Source organism: Zootoca vivipara, chromosome 3, assembly GCF_965207765.1.
Source record: "Zootoca vivipara chromosome 3, rZooViv2.hap1.1, whole genome shotgun sequence".
NCBI classification, from domain to species: domain Eukaryota; kingdom Metazoa; phylum Chordata; class Lepidosauria; order Squamata; family Lacertidae; genus Zootoca; species Zootoca vivipara.
Genome location: NC_142586.1, coordinates 22628985 through 22649299, shown reverse-complemented (window position 1 = coordinate 22649299; position 20315 = coordinate 22628985). Strand labels below are relative to the sequence as shown.

The window sequence follows — 20315 nt, the reverse complement described above, 5'->3', positions numbered from 1 at the left end:
GAGTTTCAGACAGGAGTCTTTTGAAGCCCTTCCATTCAACTTGCAATCTTCTACACTACATGCAAAATGTATGGTCTGCCACTAGGCTAGAGACTTTCCGCACAAATATGCACAAATATTAAGGAAGCAAATAGACAACATATAACATTTCCAGCGTGCAGTAAGTCAATCTTAAAAGTAAACTTTCATTCATTCATTCTTTTTACTTTATTTTAGTTTTTCCATAAAGTGCATGCTTTGCATTAAGTACCAAGCCTTGTGGGTTCATCTCTCATTTCTTTTTCTAATCTTCCTTCATCTTATGTTTAATATGAGGCCTGTAAACCCCAAACTCTTAAAACATTCCCTCCTGTGGATAAACTTGTTTAAGTGGGTGCTAAAATAATAGTGTTATATCTGGTTACAGTGACATGTAAACTTAAAAATTCTTTTTCTTCTGTGTGCGTAAATATTTTGCCTTGGGGAAGACATTTTGTTCTTTTAGGCTTCACATACTTCTAAGGTGATGGAACAGTATGAATCGCCAGGAAGTTTTTTTTCTTTCTTCTCTCTGATAAATATCGTTGCTTCAAGCAAAGTAGCTTCATGAGATGAGAGCATTGTGTTATGCTTAGTGCAACTATATTATCCTTTTATAAAGGATAAATGCAACAGATAAATGCAGTGTTTTCATTCTCTGAAACAGATATAGTTTAACCACATACTTTCTAAATTATTGAAGGAAATCAGTCTTAGCTACTAATGGAACTGGAGAGGCCACTTGTGATCAGGTAGGACCTGAACCCAGATCTCCATGGTCCAAGTTATCATCATAACAATTATGAACTCAGTGGCTGTTCATGACACTGGAGCTTCTTGAGTGTGGATCCCCATCTGTGGGGTGTTCCCTCCCACCCCAATTCAGTCTCTCCTTCCTTCTTGAGATTCTGGTATGGTGTGAAGACATACCTTTTAAATCAGACATCCAGGTCAGAATGGCATTACTTGACTTTCTGTGATGCAAGATTTCTGCTGTAGTTTTGTTCAGATGATTGGACTACTTGAAATGGAATGACATTTTGCTATTTTAATTTTATTATATAATATAAGATCTCCTTTTTAAAAACTTTATTATAAAGTTAAAATAACAATTTGGTGTGTGTGTGTGTGTGTGTGTGTGTGTGTACACACACACACACACACACACACACACACACACACACATACACACACACACAGTATAGAGAGAATGAAAAAAGAAAGAAAAACTACCAAAAAACATGCCTTTCCCACATAAAATAAAGTACATTCTCAAGAGACCACACAATAAATTAGATGTTACAACAAAAACCAATCTGATATAAAGAGAATACAAAACAAGTGCTATGAATAAAAGCATATTCCATTGGGACATGTCATCTCTATGATCGACTTGACATATTTAGCTGCATCACAAGATAACCTTAATTTATGTGACAATTTTTCTGAAATAAGGATAAACTTTATTTTATTGAACCAAATGTTTAAGGAAAAACCCAATGACTCATTCCGTCCTGTGATATGGTTATACGAGTAGCTACTAATAGAAAAAACATATATGTGGTTTACATAATAAGTCCATATTCAACTCCCAGAATTGATACAAGACACAATTGGGGGTCTAAAAGCCCTGGTACCCCTATTATTTCAGAAATTTCTATGATCTCTTTTGAGGAAGAACAGTTTAGAAATTATATTAATAAATACAATAAATAAAAATAAAGTTTATCAGCAGAACATGAAAGTCAATGGGGTTTTCCCCCCATATGTGTTGGCGAGGAGGAGGAGGGAGAGGAGGAGGAGAGGAGGAGGAGGAGGAGTTTGGATTTGATATCCCGCTTTATCACTACCCGAAGGAGTCTCAAAGCGGCTAAAATTCTCCTTTCCGTTCCTCCCCCACAACAAACACTGTGTGAGGTGAGTGGGGCTGAGAGACTTCAAAGAAGTGTGACTAGCCCAAGGTCACTCAGCAGCTGCATGTGGAGGAGGCAGAGATGCGAACCCAGTTCACCAGATTACAAGTCTACCGCTCTTAACCACTACACCACACTGGCTCTCAACCTCTCAGTTTAATCATATTTATTGAAAACATTATTTTAGGACAGGAGTGATTTTCAGATTGGAACTCTGGGAAGGAGCAGTAGGGATTGATCCCTATTACAGACATTTCCTCCTATTGTGAATAAGGATCATTGATCACATGAGGGCCTGATATGGAAGGTGAAGGAAGAAAGATGCTCCACTGAGCCTGATAGAAATGCATAGTCTTGGTGGTGAAACTGATTCATGCTGTAAATTTGTAGCTTTATTACAGACCTAACAACTAACTTAGCTGTGTCCTTAAATATCTTTCAGCATCAAACCCTCATATATAAACTCCTTTTATATGTGAAGTTCCCCTCAAGTTAAAAAGCAGTTTGCCACATGGTAGAAACTGTTGTCCAGACCACTTTGGGTGAATGAAAGTAGTTGTGCAATTCTTTGTTTGGATATTGGCCAGGTTTGGGGAGGAAATACCGGTACTACACTTGAATATCTCTAGTTGGAAAATATTGTAAAAGGTTTCCTGTAACTTCTTTAAAGTAGAGCTATCTAAAGTATTCCCAAAGTTAGAAGGGATAAATGGGTTCTATAGAAAAACTGTCGGTTTCCTGTTCTAAAAGGGGCGAGGAAAACTTGTTTTGTCGCAATACAACAGTTTGTAGCAGTGAGGTGCCTGTGTTCAAAGCCATAACAATTTTATGTGCTGCAAAATAGTTGCTGCCCAAGATTCAATCTCATTCTTCCTTGGCATCAAATCAATATACTTTTTGGAAGATATATAGAAAATATGTAAGGCTTTGATAGCTTCACTGAAGCTGTTCAGAGATTTTGAATGCTAGAATAAATCTGAGGTGACTAGACACAGGTGATGCAGTATAAACATTGAATACATTTATTGGATGAGATTGGGGCAGTTCACAGTTTCAGTGACCAGTGTCGTCTGCTTAAAAATCCCATCTGAGCACCAGGTCTGTCAATGGAAGCAGATTAATATTGAAGTTTCCAGGGAGGATATTATTATTATTTTTTGATATATTCAAATAAATTGCACATTACCAAAATTCAATGTGATAGCCTTTTTGAGACTTTCTGAGACCCTGTTGGAACAAGAAGGTCTTCACCTTCAACATCTCTAGGGAGGGAGTTCCAAAGTCTGGGAGCAGCCACCGAGAAGACCCTCTCCAGTGTCCCTACCACAATGACACCATCATGCCAAAATGGTGGAGAGAATTTCATCTCCATTTGCCACTGCAATGATCAATGGTGGAAAGGAGGATTAGTTCAAAGGCAATAAAGCCTGGGGCATTTTTGGGTAGTGATCCAGGAGCAGAACCAGTCCAAGACACTTTGACACCCAGGTTAAAGTACCTTTCCATGTACAAAATCTGACCAGATTGGCAATTGATTCTTATTTCAACACTCTTTCTGAGACAGCAACCTCCAGTGCACCAGCTTAGGGACTGCAGGGCTTTACAGTATTACATCATACACATAATTCTGTTTACGCCCCATCCCTCATCCCTGCCCAGGGAACCTGAGCCCTGGGTCTGTTGTAGTGAGCCACAAATATCTTGCCCCTCCCCTCTTTTTTAAATGGCTGGTGCACTGTAAACACAGTGCTGATAAGATCTTATTAAGCCACCATCTAAATTACCCAGCGTCATCACAGAGGGACATCGATTGAATGATAACCCAGCTTTTACCATGGGTTTTTAAAATAGGTTTAATAGGTTTTATTGGTAACCATATTTGTAATGTATTTTTGTTGGTGTTTGTCCTATTGATGCTATGGCCTGTCGGCTAGGCAAATAAAGTTTGATTTGATTTGATTTGACCCAGCGTCATCTATAGACATTAGTTAGCATACACAAAGTTCATTAGTTGATTACTGATTACAGTAATTATTTAAATTTCTATCCCACTCAATATGTTAAAAATAAGCAATATGCAAAAAACTGAAGCAGCAACAGACAGCTTAAACAAAATATTACAAAAACACACAGTTACATACAAAGTTACTACCAGTAATATGTAAAAATCACTCTCAATTCATTTTCCTTCTGACACACCTTCCCACTTAGCTTCTGAGTTCTCACCCAGGGTCCAAACAAACTCTCAGCTCACTCATAAAAGTCTCACAACAAGAAGAGTTCCTGGAAACAGTGGACATCACCCTAGTCTCTCACTCTAGACTTGCTTTTTATGGGCAGGCCCAAGGTAGATGGGACCTAGATGCCTGCCCATAGCTATGTCCCATTCAGCTGCACTTTCCTTGCCCAGTTCCAGGTATAGCAGGTTTGTTCAGTTTCCCAGGAGGTCCAAAGGTTGGGGAAAGCGCTCCCCTCCACTCACAGCTTTTCTTCTCCCTCTGTCCTCTCCTCTTCCTTCAGCTTCTCCATTCGCCTGTGCCCAGAGACTTTCAAGAACCTAGCAATGACCCTAGAACAAACCTGGCACTAAGGTATATAGCTGTTATCAAACGCTGATGCGATTCATGTCGTATCATTGGTTCTCAGTAGAAGAGATTTAGCTTGCTTAGGTTACAGGGTTAATCTAGAAGTAACTGTGCAAGGATATCTGAAGTGCCAATGACCTTGCAAGTTTATTTGACATCATTCCACAAAAAGCCAACACTGGTAATTAAAATCAGCATGCTCCTTGGTGTCACAGTGTTTTGACCCCTTGCTGAAAATCCCTACATCTTACAAATAGCTATCATAGCTTCCAGCTACAGATACAAACACAAACCTGTGATCAAAATCAGGAAAAGGAATAGGCTTCTTGGGTGACATTTTCATTTTTCATTTTAGGAAAGTTTCTTTGTTAAAATGTATAATTCAAAGCAAGGAACACATTAATATGTCCCAACAGTGTTTTCTCCTAACAAGTGAAGCTGATGTCAGGGCATGTTTTCTATACAAACATAAATAGCAGCCCTCCTAGTAATTACTAAGCCTACAAAAAGAAAGAAAGAAATCTGCTCCTAGTATGTAGCATTAACCTAATGAATGCTTTACTTGGAGAACTGCTATGAAACATATATTAATAAATATTTCTCTTGCATACTGCAAAGAATGAACTTCAAGTTCTTCTAGGGTACTATATATGCTACTTATAATTCCAGTACATATTCCTACATATATTACTATTCATAATTCCATAGTTTAGATACTATGACTAATTCTAAATAAGACTGAGCTGAAAATTCTCATTGTGTCATGTGAACATCTTCAGTAGTGCTGAAAATCTGTATTTTAATTCTCAGTAGTGATCCATTTAAACCAGTAGACACAAAACCATCAGGATATAGCCACAACAATATGATACTTGGAAAGTTATTGGTAGTACTCTGCATAGGTACAGGCTGAGGACACTACTGACTCATGTAAAACACTGTTGGATGCTCAAGTACCACACTCTGGCAGCTGCACTCTGCTAAAATATGTTAATAATAATAATAATAATAATAATAATTTATTTATTTATTTATTTATACCCCAGCAACCCCCATCCCTTGCAACTAGGTCATTATGTACTGAGTTTTGAAATTCTAAAAATGTTAGCATTTTGGAAAGGAAAATCTTTGTTTTATGCTCATTTTGTTTGTGTTGTAATTGTTAGCTACCCTGGGCTCCTTCAAGAGGAAGGGTAGGATACCATGTCATGTGATTCTTTTCTTCTTTTGCTTACTTAAGGGCATGGCAATGCTTTGACATTATTCACTTTCCCCTTCACTGCATCTCTAAGATATCGTCAGAAAGAGCACCCTACACAATGTCAAGTGTCTAGGGGCATACCTAACTCTGATTAGATCAGAGTACTGCATCTTCTCTATTTTTCTTATCTTTTCTCTTTTTCTCTCCCAGCACAGTTTCTAGATCCACAAAAATCCATTCATCTGTTTGTGTCTTCAAGGTGCTACAGAATGTGTTTTTTTTTATTGCACAATAACAGGTTGGCTAATGAACAAAGATATTTTAAAACATTTGCATCATACTGATAATGGAATAGTTTAAAGATGTGATAGCAACATTGTAAGCTCACAGCCTTACTTACGTATGACTGTGTTTAAAACGATATCTTAGTTTCTAAACTTTGCCAAACCGTCTCACAGAACCTCAGATTACAGTGACAGAATTAAGATGGGTTAGACAGGCTGAAATGGAGATGGGTAGGTGACTGAAGGTTTACTTTGCCCTGTTGTTGTTTGTTGTTGTCATCATCCCCAGTTTCTGGCAGAATTTGTGATATTATGGGAAGCTATAGAACAGGGATGCTGAGATCTTGCTATTCTGACTTGGTGTTGTTATTATTCTAATGTACACACAGAGCTCTCAACTGTACAAGGGCTCCTTCCTTCAGTTCAGTGGGATTCCAAATTAAGGGAAGAGTAATTGAATTCTAATCCTTCATTGTAGATTATTCGACTAACCTAAAGTACTTTCATGTATAATACTAGTTGTTGTTGTTGATTAGTTGTCTAGTTGTTGTTGTTGTTGAAGTGGCATCCTGACGTAACCCTTCCTTCCTACACACACACACACACACACACACACACACACACAACACCAGGCTTTTCACATGCAATGATGAGTTCTCACAGACATAACAATTTGCCCCACTTCCAGACTGGAAAAAACATTCTCCCCAATAATACTTTGGCACAAAGATCGGAAAGCACATCACATAAATTAGCTTCTTATAATACTTTCAGAAGAGTTTGAAGAAGGTTAACCTCTTAGCTGAGAAGAGGATTAAGATGCCACCATCACATGACTATGTAGAATTAGTGAGTATAATTCTGTGCTGGCTTTAGCTAGCAGTCAGACACTTTCACTGCAAGTCAGATTATCTGGATTCTGCTTTGTTTACTTTAGCTTGCAATAAAGACTACTTCTTCAGATGCATGTGCCACACTAGAGATCCAGTGTGGTGTAGTGGATAAGAGCGGCAGACTCGTAATCTGGGGAACCGGGTTCGCGTCTCCGCTCCTCCACATGCAGCTGCTGGGTGACCTTGGGCTACTCACACTTCTCTGAAGTCTCTCAGCCCCACCCACCTCACAGGGTGTCTGTTGCGGGGGAGGAGGGGAAAGGAGATTGTTAGCCGCTTCGAGACTCCTACGGGTAGTGATAAAGCGGGATATCAAATCCAAACTCCTCTTCTTCTTCTTCTTCTTCTCCAATATTCAAATGGCAGTTTGGGATAAGATAGCATCATTAATCTTGAAATAATTAAAGGGCCTTGATCTAAACATCTTTACTGAAAGAGCATCTCTCCTCACCAATGAAAAATAACACTAGCAATAAATAATAGATGAAAATTAATAAATTACTAAAGTGCTTTCAGCTATAATTTACCAAACAAGTAGGAGCTGCCATGAAGGAAAGAATAACAAAAGTCAAATTGGGGGCAAAGTTCTCTAGGTTTTGGAATGTTACTCTTTGCTACTCTTTGGTATTGTTATTTAGCTATTTACATTGCAACAAAGGAGGTGATGCACTGTGTCTCGACAGTGTTATTTTATCTATCTATTGATTGATTGATTGATTCATTTATATCCCAAATCTTTGACCTCGGGCCCTCAAAGCAGTTAATAAAACATACATTAAAATGTCAAACCACAAAACAGCAATCAAACAATAACATTTCAGCGACAAAGCCTTGATGCAATGGGTGACAGGTATACATTGTGTTCCAAATAAGGTGTGGGGTGGGTGGGTTCACAGAGATTTTGGCCATTGCCTTCTGTCATTCTCTGAAAGCTTTCCATGTGAAGTCACTCTCAGTGAGTGTCATGTGATTGGTAGGTTGTATGAGTTTCCATGAGCAATTTGGGAGTGTACGTAGGTCCTCATATGTTAGCTTTTGTTTATCCTGCAGTAATTGTGCTTCCGATCAGTGTGTTCCCAATCTGTAGGTCGCAACCCACAAGTGGGTCACTGAATTTATAAAAATCAATGTGACAACAAACTTGTGAGTCATCATACCAAAATGGTTAGGAAGCATTACTTTCAACTTTGTAGCCGGGGCTGCTTGAGATCACAAGAAAAGAGCCTATTTGCAAGAGACATCCCTTGCACCAGACAGAATGGCCAACTCTTGTTTCAGTACATTCTGGCTCTGCAAAACTGTGCTGAACAAAGACAACTGCACTGCCGTTTCCCTTAACTTAGATATTTTGACCTGGCAACCCTGGAGCTTGGAAATCTGTCAAGCTTCCTTCCAGCTGCGCCCTTCTCTAACTGCATTAAGAAAGATGACAGAATGTACTGCAACAGTATTTTGTTTTTAACCACATTTACTCTCATACGTATTATTGAGAACACACGGCACTGTGTACAAAACAGAACATTCCTAGAGTTGCTGGAAGGTCTCAGAACTGAATGGTCACACATTGTTTGTGCGATGAAACCCCTGTTCGCCTCTGCAGATCTGAATGCAGGTGTCATCTCCAAATTGCCTGATATTTTGATGGATAGCTAAGGATGCTGAACTTCAGGGGCAATGTCAGAGGGTAGCCCATGGTGCCTGAGCCCTGGGTCTTTTGTGCTGGGCCCTACATCTATCACAGTGCTATTGAGATCCAGACACTTCCCGTCTTAATCTGCTCAGAGGCAGATATAGCATACCCTGCAAGTGTCCTGGAAAAACTGGGACATCTTGTTTTTTGTCACAAGAGAATGGCCATTTGGGTTGCTATGATCTCGTGCAATTTTGCACTTGAAAAAAAGTGTTTTCAGGGGGCTGCGATCTCACGTAGTGCTGCAAAGTGTGCACTTTGGGGGTGCCTGGGAAAGCACTTTTTTTGGGGGGGACTGCAGTGCAAAATCATGTGAGATCACAGCAACCCAAATGGCCACTGTCCTCTCATAATAAAAAAACAGGAAGGTGGTTTCCTGGATTTTGTCTTCAAGGGGTTGGAGGGTGTGATATAGTACAGTGGTACCTCGGTTTACGAACTTAATCGGTTCTGGAAGTCTGTTCTTAAACCGAATCCGTTCTTAAACTGAGGCGCACTTTCCCTAATGAGGCCTCCCGCCGCCGGTGCCCTTCCACCATTCAGTTTCCATTTGTGGACCGAGTTAAAGTTCGCAAACTGGAACACTACTTCCGGTTTTGCGGAGTTTGTAGACCGAATCGTTGGTAAACAGGACTGTTCTTAAACTGAGGTACCACTATAGTTGAATAGGCTGGAGGATGAGGGATGTGTGTGTGTTCTAGAGAGGCAAAGGGGTTAAGGTAAATGGTACATAAGCAGCAGGTCTTGCCAATTTATTATAAGTAAAACAGAAGGCCTAGTGGGTGCAGAGAAGCATGTTGGCAGCACTCCATACCTCAAGCCCTAACAGAAAGAGCCAGAATTCATTTTGTCTCTTCTGAATGTCGGCCTGAAGATGCATTTATCTGCTATAAATTTTTGAAAGTTTCAGTTTGGACATCTCTTAAGATTCCTCATGATGGTTCCTGAGATTAAGGAGCTGGTTTTTGCCTATGTTTGGATACAACTGGATGACATTTTGAATCAGCATGAGGCTGCAATCCTAAACATGTTTTCCTTGGAGGAAGGCCCATTGAACTCAATGGGGGATATTTCTATGTAGAATTGCACTGTAAGCAGGCCTGTCACAAGGTTTGAGGAGGCCATGGCAAGTTGCCCTCCAGGACTTCCCCCCAGCACCACCCTGGAACCACTCTGGGAAATGATTATTGCAATGGCTGTGGCTGCTTCTCTTGCTGTTTCTGTGATGAGTGTTAGGCTCAGACACCGCTGCATGTCCCCCACTTTCCAACCTACAGCCTGCCCTTAATAAGCTAACCAGAACAGTGAGTGCATTCATTTTGGCCATTAGGGGTAGTGAGAAAAATAACAGGTTTTAGTCAAAGGTGAACTGTAGCAGAACGAAATCAGCACTGATTGCAATGAACACACAAAGAGATGGAACTCGTATATCCCTACTTGTGAGAGAGCACATTGATTTGCTAGACTCTATTAAATAAATATGGTGTTCCTACCTTTACTCCTATATACGCGTCTCAGTTGTTCTAGGTTTTTTTTGGGGGGGGGGAAATCTGTGATGATAAATCTCTCTATTTTAACAGAACTGCATATGTAATTCACCTGCCATAGTGTGTGGGTTTTGTTTTGGGGGTTTGTTTTTTTTGCTGATCCGAGGCTACTAGACTCTCTTTTCCATAAAATTGCTTCCCCCCCTCTAAAATCTCTAGTATGATTTATGATAAATGGATGTGCAACATGCTGTTATTGAAGTAATAAAAGGATATGACAGAATATAAAATTTCAGTTTCCTTTAATGACATACTTCTGTGAATCACTAACTCTGACATTTTTGTTTCACTGTTTATCTCTTTCTTTGGCAAATGCATTAATTTCTCAAGCAATAACACAGAGATTAAATACCAGGCATAATTATTCTATGATGGCTCTTTTACAGAGAATGCATTATGATATTTTCTAGGAATTGATAATATTTGGAGTCTAAAAGAAACGGCCAACATGATTCAGATTTTTCTAGAAGAGCAGTTCACAACCATCAATAGCATTTATATCGTAACCATAAATAACAATACTGTGGTCCTCGTTGGCCAGCAGCTGCTATGCAAAACGCCATTGTTATGCCAGAACTGAATAGTTGTGCAGCAAAGCATAAAGCAAGCAAAATGGCCTTTCTTGATTCAGATGTTATGGAGAAATAGAGCTGTGTCATCAGCATATGGATATTGCCTTGCACCTGCAAGTTACCAACAATCAATGGATTCCTCATCACTTGGAATTATGCAATTAAATCTGAAAGTGTTTCTAAAATAGGTCTGCACAGCTGATGGGAAAGACCCCTGTCTGAAACCCTGAATAGCCACTGCCTGTCAGAGTGGACTAGAACGCCCTCCCATCAGATGCCAAGGAGATTGGTAACCATATAACCTTTAGAAGATGTAATGTTTTATTATAATTTATATTTATATACATATTGGAAGCTGCAGATGGGCAGGGTATAAATATCATCATCATCATCATCATCATCATCATTGATGGACCTGGTAGAAATTAGCTTCCTACGTGCAGCATTCTATTAAAGAAGGTTAGCTGTACACCATAAAAATGTAAGAGCACAGCTGGATCAGACCAATAGCCCATTTAGTCCAGCATCCAGTTCTCACAGTGGCCAACTAGATGCTTGTGAGAATAAACAATGCAAGGTTTTAGAATTGCAAGATAGGAAGGGGTTTGGTGTTGTTGTTGTTGTTGTTGTTTTGAAGGCCATTTAGTTTAACCCTGACCTCAAGGCATGAATATTCCTCTATCATCCTGTCTCATTTCAAGCAATGAAACTGAGAGTGAGAGTCCTCTGAAGAAAGCACATAGATGACAAATAGTTCAAAGTGTGTCAGGGAAACAGACTAAGCCGCCCAGTGCAAGGAGAGGCCAAACCTTAGAGTTGCTGTCATATTCCTGCCCCATCCCACTGGCTACAATGCAGTGCCCTCCCAATATCATTGGACTCCAACTCCTATCAACCCCAGCTAGCATGGCCAATGGTCAAGAATTATGAGAGTTGGAATCCAACAATATTTGGAGAGTAGCACATTTCTTTGGCGATCACTCGTAGCCGAGTAAGATTGTCTTCCATAAACACGGTTTTAACAATGGGTCCGTAAGTGATTGTGGAGGCCAATTCTGGATCCACACGTCCTTCCACAGTGGGGACATTGGTTTCCAGGCGGGAGTTGATCATGGTGTGGATTTGCCAAGCGTGCCTTCCTCTTAGCATGTTTCTCCCTTGCGTCCTGAGATCGAGTTTCTTCAAAGCCCATGACCCCTTTGGTAAAGGCTGTTCTCCAACTGGAGCGCTCGTTATGCCCTGTCATGTATGGTGATCATCTAAGCTATGAGCTATGAGCAAAACCCATCCACAAACCTCCTGAGGACCATTTAATTGAGTGTATCACACTTTTTCAAATAAGAAATCAACCAGACTGCTAAATCCTACTTGCTGGTTTATTTTATGTGCATGGCTTGCTTACTCTTTCTCTCACTTGCTTCCTTTGTCATGTAAACACACATGGAAGGAATTCACTGAGTAAGAGCCCCGTCTTTCGTTTGCAACTGCAACCTCTGACAGTCACCACAAATGCAAAGTGTGATTCATAACAAAATCTGCCTGTTTACAGAACAGCAAGAATTTGAACAGGCGGACAAGTATATGAACACATTTTTAATATATCAGTGGAACTATTATTAAATTACAGATGAACATCCCCTCATATTCTGGAGTTTGATGAGGAGATTAATTAATACTGTCAGATCCTTGCAGGGAAGTAATTATGTGTGATAAGTAGCAAGTAGCGAGAGCAAACCTCCCCCTCCCCCCCTGAAATCTAAATGTTCTGTTCTTTATGTTGATACCTCCTTTATGTATCCACTGCCAGAGCGAGTGTCAAAAAGAGATTATTTACAGGTAGGTAGCCGTGTTGGTCTGACGCAGTCAAAATAAAAATAAAAAAATCCTTCCAGTAGCACCTTAGAGACCAACTAAGTTTGCCATAGGTATGAGCTTTCGTGTGCATGCACACTTCTTCAGATACCAAATATCAGATACCAGATATCTGAAGAAGTGTGCATGCACACGAAAGCTCATACCTATGACAAACTTAGTTGGTCTCTAAGGTGCTACTGGAAGGATTTTTTATTTTTATTTTAAAAAGAGATTATGTAACTCTGGAACCTTGCTTCCTTCCAGCAGTTGACACCCACTATTTTTTTAAAAAAATATATTAATTTAAATGGCCAGCTTATAACAACTTGACATTTCAATTGGAATTTACATTGGTGTTATGACCTTCCCTGTGTCTAGATATGGAGCAATAACCTTCAGTGGTAACAAGAACGTGGTGTCAATATTGGCACTGTAGTTTTAAATTATAGTCTGGATGTGTCTGTCAATATTGAGGATGGTAGCATTCCTCACCCACCCACCCTGAGGTTTAAGGAAAATGGTTATTTTATTTGTTTAAAACTATTTGAACAACCCTTACTTTGAGCTAGCCAAAGTGAATCTGAAATGGATTCTCCTTTGGGCCAGTAGTGAAGAAGAGGAGAACCCAGACATTAATCCCTGCAGCCGTTAAGCTTATTCTGCATTCTGCTTCTTATTTCTCACATCCCAGACATTAGGAACATTCTTATGCCACTGGAACAGTCATGGGAGAATTATGGGAACTGTAGTTTGCCAAGGGTGCTGGGAATGGCGGTTCTGTGAGGTCAGCACCCTTAAACTACAGTTCCCAGAATTCTCCATGACTGTTAAAGTGGTATAAGGGTGATATGAAGGTCTGGTGTGGATGTGACCTAAGAGCCTCAGGTCCTCTGAACCCAACAAAAACATTCTCTATGGGGTTTTTCTGTCAACAAAAGGGGGAGGGAGAAAAATTTCCATTTCCAGTTTTGTATCTCTCAGGTCCCTATCACAAACTTCAGTGCTGAACTTGAGTGAACAGAGGAAGCGGCCTTCCTCTGAATCAGACAGAAGTCTATCTTGTCCAGTATTGTGTAGCAGTGGCTCTCCTGGATTTCAGACAGTGGTCTCTCCCAGCCCTGCAGGGAGATGCAAAGCAGATGCTCCACCACTGAATTAATCAGCAACTAAAGCACACTTCCCTTCAATGGAAGGGGTAGCTGTACATTTGCATCTCTTTGTGACTTTGTGCACATGTGTCCTCTAACAAAGCAAATAGAGAAATCCTTTCGGTCAAGGAAGTTCCGTGTGTGCATTGAAAAAGTAGTAGCCAGGAGGAATTGACGAGTCAGGCTGCTAAACAAGCAAAGTGGATACCACTTTGCTGATCTGTTTTCAGAGGGTAAGCCAATATTTAGCGGTGGTTGCCATCGTCATATGATTCCCAATTGTCTTTCTTCAACATCCCTAAGGAATAGTCTAGTGAGATCTTGCTTTGATATTGCATTGAGATGTGGAAAGAAGCCATTGTGTAAAAATAGAAAATATAAATAATAAAAAAGCATTTTTCTAGAACAGATGCCAGATGTACTGGGCACTTGCATTGATTGTTTTTATTTTTAAGCGCATCCTTTGCCAGCTAAAGGGAAGTACTGTAAACTAAGCTGAAGCCATAATTTTGTTGGAAGCAATGTCATCAAAGTTCTGAACAGAGACCTCAAGGCTGCATCCTTCATATATTTTCTTCCAGAAAAGGAGCTGCTGCCTGCAGACACTTGATCTTCCACTGCTTGTCTTTTCTTAAGCAGTTTTACTTGGCGTTAATTCAGAAGATCTGGGAAGATTAGAATATTTGTTTGTGTGACTCCCTTAAAGATGAAGCATCAGGTGCATCAATTACATTCACGCAGAAACCCCATGCCAGAAGGCACCCTCCAAATCCCTCTGTTTAGAATATCTCGTAACCGTAAAAACGAGCGCCACAGTCACTTAGCCAAGATGTATGAAATTCCATAGAACCAGATGGTCTCTCTGAATCATTCATGATCTTGACTTGGCAGCGCAGGAGGACCTTGACAAAAGCTCCAGTTCATTTTCTGATAAGCAAACGACTGAATGACTCGGAACTATGAGTCTGTGCTGATAACAGGCTGATTAACAAGTGAGCATGCTTCCATCATTAGCATTACCGTACTTGAGTGAAACATGTTTCTCTAGGGCCGAAAGCGGCATTACGTCTAACTGCTTTGAAAATATAAATGAAGTTGGGCATTTCCTCCTAGATGCACAAGGTCTCTTCAGGATTTACCTAAAGGTGTCACCACATGAGAGGGACAGTGACGATCACTCCCATGTTGTAAAACAGGGAGCATCCTCTACTTGTATACGTCTTCTATCATTCCTTCCAACATTCTTCAGATGAAAATAGGGACATTTCTCACTCCCCTACAACTGACCCTCTTTTACACCCCATTTTTTGTCTTCCCCCTGAGCATTTCCTATCAGAAGAAGAACAACAGCCCCCCCCCATCTCACCAATGGAATACAGCGAGCACACCCTCTGCCGTCCTGAGAAAACCACTTAATCCTGATTTTGTTTTATTTTAGTCTTTGGTGGATTTATAAAAAGTAAAACACACAGAGTGCGTCCACCATGGCATTTGGCAGCTTTCCCAGCACATGGGAAGTCTTTTTTTAAAATTTATACTTTGGAATGTATAATTGGCTTTATTATTTGTATTATGATGTGGTAAGATTCGGTATCGTATTAATTGGAGTATTACTAATAAAAAATTATTTTTTAAAAAAGCCAATAAATAAATTTTAGAAAGGGGAAAGATTAGATATGGGTGCACAAAGCATTTTAAACAAACAAATAAACAAATAAACACTTATTGTGTTCCACTCTTATTCCTCTTTCTGCTGCCCAAGGTGGCCCTACCCCCGCCTGTCTCTCAGAGCTGGCACATCACGCAGGGCTGGGCCTTGGCAGTGTCAGCTTCTCTTCCTGCCACTATGAGCTGCCCAAGGGAAGAGACCACCAGCAGCAGAAGAGGCCATGGAGAGGCAACTGGATGCTCTCTCACAGCTCCCATCACTCGGGACAAGTGCCGGCTCCTCCTCCCCAAGTTCAGCTGAGGCAGCACTGGTGGAGGAAAGAGGGAGAATCTGGGATCAAATCAGAAGTCAGGATGGCTTTCGTAATTCCGGGACTGTCCCTGGAACATTGGGGCACTTGGAGGGTATTTCTATGTATTTTGCAACCCTGATTCTCCAGGAAGGGGGGGGGAAGCCTCCATGAGTACAGGATGCTCCCTTTTTCAAAAGATCGTTTTCCATGAGTCAGATGGTGACAAGAATGGTGGTGACGTTTGGGCACAGTGTGCTTGCCCCTTCTGCTCATTCTCATGTTGTAACTTAACACTTATTGTAACAAGGGCTATGATTAAAAAAAAAAACGACTAGAAAACCTGAGGACTATTCTGTGATGTTTCATTCTCCAAACTTTGCTAGGAGGCTATTCTATCCCTTGGTATTCTTGACATCTCCAGGAGTGCCATTTCAGAGGCAGTAGGGAAGAAGCAAATAAATTTCTGCGTTGGAGGGGGAAAGCCAATATTTATTTGTGTCCCAAAGTTCCCTCTTGAAAATAGACACAGTTGCAAAGGAAAAAATGTGGGAAGCCCCGCTGTGTTTTAAGATTTTGAGCAAGTGTTTGTTGCGCTCACTTATAGAGGCACTTAGGAAGGCACTATCTTAGTGGAAAGAACCCTTTAGCTAGCCAGAATTATACATGGTCCTAACAAATAGATCATCAAACACTGGGAAGAAGGTAGAGGAAGTGCTTGCCCCCTCCCTAAGTCACAGCCCTGAACATCTGATCCATAAAAGGCACAATGCTTTTTTTGTAATGCCATACAGAACCTGAGGCATTGCTTCTACAAATGTACTGTACCTTGAGGTACACAGAGAAGCATAAGTCAAAAAGAAATTGGGGTGGGTGGGAATAATTTTTATAGAGAGCCTTTGAGGAACTGCATTTAAGTAGCAATTGCTGTAGAGCAAGTGGCTTTTGAACACCCAGAATAGAGACACAGAAAAGATCATAGATGGCAAAGCCTTAAGGGAAAAAAAGGAGGAGTGTGCCTTTTGCACACCACCATATACCTTTTAATGGAAAGGCAATCAAATACAGAAGACAAAGCATCCCCAAGGCAAACAGATTTAAACACAGGTACTGCCATTATATGTGCTTCTCCATTCTGGTAGAAAGAATGGAAGAGGGTGTGTTGTTCCCAGTTTGGGAGAACATCTTGTTGGCCATTGTTAAACTGAATGAAGCCTGATGTCTCAGCTGGTATGCTGTTTCAGATTTCAGCGAAGAGGTGTTGCAAGGAGAGGGTAAGACTCAGCAAAGTCCAAAAGCCAGTTCTTAAGTCATTCAAGGTCGACTTGTGAAAGAGCAGGGTATTTTTTTCAAAAGGTATTCTTGGTAATCGTTTTCTATATAATTATAGCAATGCTGTCCGCACAAGCGAAGACAGAAAAATGAAGGGTTTGTGACTTTTGGTGTGTGCATTAGTACATAGGACAATTTAATTGACTATAACAATAGCTCCCTGCTATGCAGATCCAGTGAGCTGACCAGATACATAGGGCAGTGCTAAAGTTTCTCTTTCAAAGTACATTATATTTTGGCTGTTTGGTTTTTGGTATTTGCATGCCACCTTTCTTAAGGTGGCTCGAGAATCCAGCTGGGAAACAATGCAGGGGACAGTTTAGAAGCAAACTTATTTGAGCCTCATATGTGAAAAGGCTCTCAGAGTAGCAGCATTTAGCAAGGGTGCTAGGAGAGTCTGGGGGTTTGGGACTGGGAGAGCAGGAGAGGTACACATGCAAGGAAGGCTTTTATCAATTCCTTTAGACGATCATGCACCCTGACTTTCTATTCAGTTTTGATATTCAAGAGGGCTCAGAACAATGGCAGTTAAGTAAAGCAAACTTCCAAAATCAGTGAAAGATGTGGGAAGGGGGAACCAGCTCTAAATAAAAATGCATTTCATGACCAACAACAGCCAGCAGTGAGCACACAGCATCACTGAAATGCCCTCATAAATAACTATATTTCCCCAATATGCAGGGAAACAAGCAGATATTTTTATTTATTTGTTTAAAAAAATACATCTATACTGCAATTTCATTTAAAAAAAATATGTATATACAGATTAAAAATCAAAATTGCAGATGACTGGCTAATTGTAACAACAATACCCCCCATTTAATTCTCTGCCTGAGCCTGACAGCATAAACAATATTTTTTTTTTTAGTAAACATTTCAAAATCAATTCTGAAGATGCCTGCTAATCACTACTGAAAGAGCGTCTGCAAGCCTGGACCAATAACACTTGAAGGCTCAGTCTGATTGTGCCAAGTAGCTTTCCTGGGAGAGGATGTTAGGTTTCCACTGAGCTAACCTCCAGTATAAGTCTCTGGTTATATGTGAATAATTTGTACCCCCGCAGTATGATCCTCAGTCCAGTAGCATGGGGACTCATTTCCTTTATGTTCACCCCTTGGCATAACAGTGTTGCAGTGCTCTTAATTCTGGGAGCTGCATCTGAGAAAGGAAAAGAGTTAATAAAGGAAAGAGGTGCCAAGGAAGTGGCATATATGGGCACGTGAGAATTAAGTTTGGCACTGGCTTATATGGGGGGGGAATCAGATCTGGAAGGTGCCCCCTTATCCCTTTCTGGTTTTTGTATTCCGTTCATTCACTCAGCACCCACTGAATATTATCAAATAAAGCATCAGATTCTCAGTAAGGGAAGAATGTGGAAAAATAATCCTCTAGGCAAGCTCAAGGCCTGGAGCAATGTGTTTAATCAGTGAGCAAATTAAAAGACAAGCAGGGAGCGGGGTAGAAAAACTGAATTGCATGATGAGAGATCTCTTGCCAGAGCCAAGCAAGAAGCCCAAACTGAGACCCAAGGGAGCCCTTTGTCTTCTTCTTAAGGATTTGAAGTGCCCTTGGGTTACAATAGTGACATTCTCCTTCTCACCTCTTCATTAGCAGTCTGTTGTAATTTGATCTTGACCTTGAATAGATGCTTGATCGAGCTGGCTCTCCTTCCTAGATAAATATATGAGGAAGCTTCCAATACAACAAAACCAATGGGAAGCCATTTTCTGTGGTCTCAGGCACAATGAATTAACTATGCACTGTCTCTTTAAGGGCAATCCACCCACCTCCCTCCTCCCTCCCTCTCATCCCTTGAACAAAAGGCAAACCCAGCTGTTGCAGGCCTGGGTTCAGAGCCCTCCTCCGGGCATATAAATACACCTTTAATAAATCACAACAAGCTTTGCTCCAGCCTGACCCATATTAGGATCCTCAGCTCTGTGGTCCCCTTGCAAGATAAGTGCAGGGAGTTACCACATCGGACAGGGTTTTTCCCACTGTGACACCTACTCTCTGGGATGCTTTCTCCAATGTGGCAATAGTGCACAGGATATGAGTTGTCATGTGAAAGGGTCTCACACCCAGACGATGAATAACACCAGCACATAGCCCTGCAAAACGGTAAAAAGGCAAAGGACCCCTGGATGGTTAAGTCCAGTCCTGGGGTTGCAGTGCTCATCTCGCTTTCAGACCGAGAGAGCCAGCGTTTGTCCACAGACAGGTTTCTGGGTCATGTGGCCAGCATTACCACTTCTGGCACAACAGAACACCGTGATGGAAACAAGAGCGCATAGAAACACTGTTTACCTTCCCGCTGCAGTGGTACCTATTTATCTACTTGCACAGGCATGCTTTCAGACTGCTAGGTTGGCAGGAGCTGGGACTGAGCAATGGGAGCTCACTCCATCATGGGGATTCGAACCGCCGACCTTCTGATCGGCAAGCCGAAGAGGCTCAGTAGTTTAGACCACAGTATCATCCATGAAGTGTATAATACATGACTTTGTCAGTGAAGTATGCATTCAGCCCTGAGCAGCAACAAGTGTATAATACATGAATTTGTCAGTGAAGTATGCATTCAGCCCTGAGCAGCAACAAGTGTATAATACATGAATTTGTCAGTGAAGTATGCATTCAGCCCTGAGCAGCATCTGTGTATCTGATAAGTCTGTTGAGAAGGATTAGGGTGGAATCTATGCATATATAAAAACCGTTCTGAAAATGCTTTTTTTTTAAATTGAATTTTCCATAAGGCTCACACTCGCTATCTAGTGTCAAACTGTATATTGCACTTAAAACGTTTTATTTCCAGCTGTATAGCTGAGTCCTGGGAGTGGTTGAGAGTTTGGAATTAGCTGCCTTTGTTCTTCTCTGCAGGATCAGCGCTTGGTAGTTCTGTTAAAGCTGCCTTGCCAATGATCAGATCAAGAATGCAAGCTGGATTCCGAATTCAGTAACAGGAACTGCACGTACAGCCCTGGAGGCTGGATGCAGCAGTCCAGTGGATGCTGTATTTGCTATGCCCTCGATTGCTTACAATTCCCAGTGAGGTATGTAGAACCCCAGGCCTGTATCTCTGTGTGCATACGGAATAAATATAAAACGAATATCTTCACTATGTTGTTAATCAGTGTCTTTAGTACGTCAAGTTATTAAGCCCACCATGGTTCAATCAAAGCATCAGACCTGTTTTGTAATTAGGAGCTTTCCCCCAAAGGATTAGAACTTAAAAATAACAAAATGAAACAAGCACGTGTTATCACAAGCCAACCCACCCCACTGTGGAATGTTTATTTGATTGCATTTGCAAGACTTGAAAG

General features: G+C 40.9%; 1 long non-coding RNA gene across 1 annotated transcript; it reads left to right on the top strand.

Annotated features, from left to right (window-relative positions):
• The first annotated feature begins 107 nt into the window (after nucleotides 1-107).
• On the top strand, nucleotides 108-20110 carry LOC148686181 (uncharacterized). Its single transcript, XR_015948865.1, has 2 exons — nucleotides 108-160; nucleotides 19873-20110. It is a non-coding gene; the product is annotated as an uncharacterized LOC148686181 (long non-coding RNA).
• Nucleotides 20111-20315: the final 205 nt, after the last annotated feature.